Below are 6240 nucleotides of genomic sequence, written 5' to 3'. Positions count from 1 at the left end.
ACACTAAAGAACTACAAGGCGAAAACATTCTACACACAGTTCTACAGTGAGTCTTAGGTTGGAGATAGAACTGTCAGTCTTTCTGGTAGTATAAGAGAAAATGCAAATGTGTATGGAGGTTAAGTGGAATTAATAAAATGGATTAAGCTATTTCTTTATATTAAAAATTTAATCTAACTCATCACAAAAATGCCTTTTGGGCTATCGGATAGGGATCTCTTGACAGCTGCAGATGTAGTCACAGCAGTATTAGAAAAACAGAGATTTTTTTTTGTCTTCCAAAGTTCAAGACCTGAGCACTGCCTAAAAAGGGAGACATGCCTTCCAGCACTGAACTTTTGATATTTTTCTGACTTTAATGCATACCAACACTTGGAGTTCAAAGCATGGATTTAATAACCCAAGGAAAAAAAAACAAACCAAAACATTCATTTCAACTGTGATTACATAACAATGCACAGTGCAGCACAACTTTTGCTTGGGTAGTCTTGAGAACTCCTGGCTGTTGTTTTATTTTTCATTTCCTTTTGGGATGAACATGGAGCAAGGAGAGAAGAGGGTGTCGTTCAGAATTGTCTCAAACATTTCAAGGTCAGCAAACATTTCTGACATGTATAAGAATGGGCATGCTAGTAAGTAGAAACATGAACGTCTTCAACAAAAATATTACATGCTTCCATGGTGAGATAGATGGACATCCACTCAGCAATCCAGATAAACAACTGTCCACTTCATCTGGGCCCCTGTAGTGGTGCATTGTGCCAGGCTGAAGCCACAGGTGTATTCTGGTTGTGTGGCAGGTTGAACCTCAGACTATTTTAGGAAAGTCTCAGGCTTGCTCTGTGTTTCACTCAATACCATCTCTGCTATTATCACAGCTGCACAGCTGCTTTCACCCAGCCACAGTCTGAATCCCCGACCTAGTTCCCAGAGCAGCCACCGAAGACTAGAGTTAAAGTGAAGGTCATCAGACCTCCTCAGTGGTGGTGCAGGTTGTTGTTGAATTGAGAAGGCTGCTTGAGAAGAATCTAAAAGTAACCATTCCTGCAAATGAGGATTTGAGAACATTTTGAGGGAGCAAGATCAGACCCCTTCTACCAGGAAAAAAAAGTGAGATGAAGGTGTGATATGTGTGACTGCAGAGGGAAGGGAAGGGAAGGGAAGGGAAGGGAAGGGAAGGGAAGGGAAGGGAAGGGAAGGGAAGGGAAGGGAAGGGAAGGGAAGGGAAGGGAAGGGAAGGGAAGGGAAGGGAAGGGAAGGGAAGGGAAGGGAAGGGAAGGGAAGGGAAGGGAAGGGAAGGGAAGGGAAGGGAAGGGAAGGGAAGGGGAGGGGAGGGGAGGGGAGGGGAGGGGAGGGGAGGGGAGGGGAGGGGAGGGGAGGGGAGGGGAGGGGAGGGGAGGGGAGGGGAGGGAAGGGAAGGGAAGGGAAGGGAAGGGAAGGGAAGGGAAGGGAAGGGAAGGGAAGGGAAGGGAAGGGAAGGGAAGGGAAGGGAAGGGAAGGGAAGGGAAGGGAAGGGAAGGGAAGGGAAGGGAAGGGAAGGGAAGGGAAGGGAAGGGAAGGGAAGGGAAGGGGAGGGGAGGGGAGGGGAGGGGAGGGGAGGGGAGGGGAGGGGAGGGGAGGGGAGGGGAGGGATTTTTCCTGACCATCAAAAAAATGTAGGTGTTGAGAAGGGTATTACAAGATAATGGTGGCACCTTAATGCAAAAAATATGCTTAAAATCTCTTAAATTTATGAATATGTCATGTCATTGCCATTGTAATCATAAATGGTCCTTAACATAGAAAATTTTCCTTAGCTCAAACTATTTGAAATACATTCTTCTGTATTTTTAAGTTGTGCTTACAATACTTGGTGCTTGGAAAGTGGAATAAACCCCAAGGCATTCTTTCTAACTGTAACTGAAAGAAAGTTTCACAACAGGGGTGTGCTATTCAGCCTCCCTCGGGGTATGCAAATATCACTGAGAAAACTCAAGAGTGTAGTCTATTCTCCTAGAAGTACTACACCCAGTGTCATCTTTTTTTCTAGGGGTGTAAGTCTCTTCCTTCAGAAGAAATCATTGAGAAAAGTTTACAAGTAACCTGAGACCAAATGGAGCCCTTATCTAATGCAGGAAATATTCTCAGGTCCTGGATTACAGTCAAGTCCTGGTCTTTCTGAATCCAATAGAAGTTTTATTGTTGATTTCAAGCGAACTAGCTAAAACTTAGAATTGTCTTAAGAAGCAGTTACCATCAAAAATAGGCTTAACATTTGCAACAGGGGAGCTTCAAGGGAATCTTGAATTTAAAGGAAACAGAGCTTGACTTCCAACTGGATCAGTGACCATGCTGGCTACATTCACATTTGTAATTAGGTTTGGTTTTGCTTGTTTGGCAATGTAATGAGTCTTTCAAGTCTGCATTTCCTCCCTGCATTTCTGTCCAAGTCACTAAAGACATAGGGCTCTGCTCCAACCTTGCCTCCAGGTCTCTTGCATAAGGCCGTTGCTGGTGTGCCATACGCTCTCCTCTGGTTGTCAGCACCTACCTAACAGAGTCCCCAGGGTCCTGGACATGGCAGCCAGAAGTTGGCTGAGAGTCACTGGCCCTCCATTCTTCCTGCAAGTGCTTAATATACTCTGTCACTGGGTAAACAACCTCTTTTTACCTCAGTTACCTGGTGTTAAAAGGGTACGCTAATGTGTGCACAGGCCACGGAGAGATGAGCTGTGGGAAGTGAGATGTTCTGCCTCAACACCTTGGAAGGAGATTCCAGCCTCCGTCATCAGCCCTTACCTAGCCAACTATGCATTGCAGTGAAAAAGCCTGTGAAATAAATTTTTTGGCCCCAGAAAGAGATTATATTGTGCTTGAAAAAATATAACCTTATTTTCTTCTATCTCTTTCTCCAGCTGCAGAGTCTAACAACAAATGTTAAGCTTGAAATATTTTTTTCTTCTTTGCTATCTATCTATCCTTGATCATTATGTTATTAGCTATAAATCTATTATTTATTATTCTTGTTTATTACCCTTTTTTCCGAATAGAATAGAATAGGATAGGATAGGATAGAATAGAATAGAATAGAATAGAATAGAATAGAATAGAATAGACCAGGTTGGAAGAGACCTTCAAGATCATCGCATCCAAACTATCAACCAATCCAACCCACCTAATCAACTAAACCATGGCACCAAGCGCCCCATCAAGTCTCCTCCTGAATACCTCCAGTGATGGTGACTCCACCACCTCCCTGGGCAGCCCATTCCAATGGGCAATCACTCTCTCTGTATAGAACTTCTTCCTAACATCCAGCCTAAACCTCCTCTGGCGCAGCCTGAGACTGTGTCCTCTTGTTCTGGTGCTGGCTGCCTGGGAGAAGAGACCAACCTCCGCCTGTCTACAACCGCCCTTCAGGTAGTTGTAGAGAGTGATAAGGTCACCCCTGAGTCTCCTCTTCTCCAGGCTAAGCAGCCCTAGCTCCCTCAGTCTTTCCTCATAGGGCTTGTGTTCCAAACCCCTCACCAACTTCATTGCCCTTCTCTGGACACGTTCCAGCAAGTCAACCTCCTTCCTAAACTGAGGGGCCCAGAACTGGACACAGTACTCAAGGAGTGGCCTAACCAGTGCAGAGTACAGGGGCAGAATGACCTCCCTGCTCCTGCTGGCCACACTGTTCCTGATGCAAGCCAGGATGCCATTGGCCCTCTTGGTTGCCTGGGCACACTGCAGGCTCATGTTCAGCCTACCATTGACCAGCACCCCCAGGTCCCTCTCTGCCTGGCTGCTCTCCAGCCACTCTGACCCCAGCCTGTAGCACTGCATGGGGTTGCTGTGGCCAATATGCAGAACCCGGCACTTAGATGTGTTAAATCTCATGCCACTGGATTCTACCCATCTGTCCAGCCTGTTGAGGTCCCTCTGCAAAGCCTCTCTACCCTCCAGCAGATCAACTCTTGCCCCCAGCTTGGTGTCGTCAGCAAATTTACTGATGATGGACTCAATGCCCTAACAAGTAGACTTGATAAAACATAAAAAACATAAGAGATTCATATTTTCTCAGATGAAAGTCACCAAATGCAAAAGTAGGTATTGAAATATTTTGTTCAAATAGCTTTGTGTGTATACATCTGGGTAAACATAGATAGGATTGCAAGCAAATTTTATTCAAGTTTAGGGAAGATGGAAATTAACACCCCTGGTCTTCACAATAGTCCTTTAATTAATGCTTTCATATAGTTAAGTTACAAATGTGTACATCTTCTTATTAAAATGAAGTCAGCTTTTACCAAGATCCATATTTTTAGACATATTACCTTTTCATATTGCAAAAAGATGCTGTATGATTTGGTGTTAAAAAGAAAATGTGCATAAAATAGGAATAGAGTCCATCTTCCTTACTTCTTGCACTACCCTCACTTAGAGTCCATCTTCCTTACTTCTTGCACTACATAATTATTCTTTCCACAGGTACTAGGTTTTGGTAAAAATTTAAGGAGATTTTAAATTTTAATTCTTGAGGAACAAAAGAAACTATAAAGTTGAAAAATTAATATTTTTTTTTAAACTTATTAAATCAAAACATTATAAACATAGTGAATTCTTAGAGCACATTGCTCATAGTTATTTTGAACCGTAGCAGGGTGTTTGCCTCAGAATGCATTCTTATGTTCCTATCCTATTACAACCCTAATATTAAAGGAACACACCACATAATTTCAAGTAGTTGGAACAATAAGAGCTAAGTCTTTGCTTAGAATTAAAAATGCAAGTGCTTAGCTGGACCAAAGCCATCGTGTTTAATACTGAATCTGGTTTGCCAAGACTTCTTCCTGCCAAAATGCAACTCAGTAAAAAACAAAAAGTTTTGGTTTGACAAAGAGAAATTAAAAAATGGCTGGGAAGAAGAAAAATTTATTGTGAAAGTATGACACTGAGATAAGCATGGGGAGAAGGTTTTACTCTGTTGGTAGAATGCACACATTTACATTACTTTTCTGATTGACTTGAAGCAAAGATTTTTGTTTCGTATCACTCTGAATTGTAAAACAGTATGGGCTTTCTGTGTAGAATTTCTAAACTCCAAGTTTGGAGTAAGTATCCTTCTCAGCAGGGTGAGGAGCTTCCTCTCACACCCCCAACCCCGTGCATCCCCCACCCCCATTTTTGAATTCATTCTGTGATGATACAAAAATAGATCTCAAGAGCAGTTTTCTACATGGGACAAGGAAATGCTCCCAATGCAGATCTATCCAGCAATTTTCAAAGACCAGCCTTCAGCCAGAACAGGATCTCATGTTAGAAAAGAAACCATGCAATACTATGACTGGGTAAATATTACAGTATGTAAAATCAACTTATTTTATTATTTGTTAAGAAACTAGTTTTCTTTAACCTTTCAATTTCTTCTGCACTGATAGACAGAGACCTGCTTGAAGAAGGCAAAGAGCATCACTGATTCCACAGGAGAAGAATGGAATGGAATGGAATGGAATGGAATGGAATGGAATGGAATGGAATGGAATGGAATGGAATGGAATGGAATGGAATGGAATAGACCAGGTTGGAAGAGACCTTCAAGATCATCATGTCCAACCCATCAACCAATCCAACCCACCTAAACAACTAAACCATGGCACCAAGCACCCCATCAAGTCTCCTCCTGAACACCTGGCAGGGGAGACACCATGATCAAGCAGGTGGTTTTCCCAGGGCGAGGCTCATCCTTTGCACTCTGGGTGTGCTGACCCCTGCGATTTCCCCAAATGCAGGAAACTCAACTGCATAATTTGTGGTAGTGGGGGACTGCGTTGGCTCTGTCCAGCCTGATCTAGTGTGGGGTGTCCCTGCCCATGGCAGGGGGGTTGGAACTAGATGATCCATGTGGTCCCTTCCAACCCTGAATGAAACTATGAAACTATGAAACCTCCAATGATGGTGAATCCACCACCTCCCCAGGCAGCCCATTCCAATGGGCAATCACTCTGTCTGTATAGAACTTCTTCTTAACATCCAACCTAAGCCTCCCCTGGTACAGCCTGAGACTGTGTCCTCTTGTTCATATGTGGGACTTCTCAAAAATTTTGGAATAATTTCAGCTAAACTGATTTGAAAGCCAGAAAATATAAGACCAATCTGAAATATCTTTGTCATATCAGACCATAGCAAGATAGCACACCATCTTAAGCAAGATGTTTTCTTTGGAGAGCAATTGTTTGAGCACAAAAATTTTCATTCAGTGCATGTTGGATGTCACTA

At 43.2% G+C, this 6240-nt stretch overlaps 1 non-coding gene across 1 annotated transcript; it reads left to right on the top strand.

Moving 5' to 3' along the window:
• Window positions 1-5644: 5644 nt before the first annotated feature.
• Window positions 5645-5808, top strand: LOC137448254 (U1 spliceosomal RNA). Its single transcript, XR_010989022.1, has one exon. It is a non-coding gene; the product is annotated as a U1 spliceosomal RNA (small nuclear RNA).
• Window positions 5809-6240: the final 432 nt, after the last annotated feature.

Source organism: Melanerpes formicivorus, unplaced genomic scaffold, assembly GCF_026170545.1.
Source record: "Melanerpes formicivorus ecotype bairdi unplaced genomic scaffold, bMelFor1.0.p_v2 SCAF_23, whole genome shotgun sequence".
In the NCBI taxonomy this organism is placed as follows: Eukaryota; Metazoa; Chordata; class Aves; order Piciformes; family Picidae; genus Melanerpes; species Melanerpes formicivorus.
Note: the sequence above shows the minus strand (reverse complement) of the source record. Positions and strands in the feature narration are given on the sequence as shown.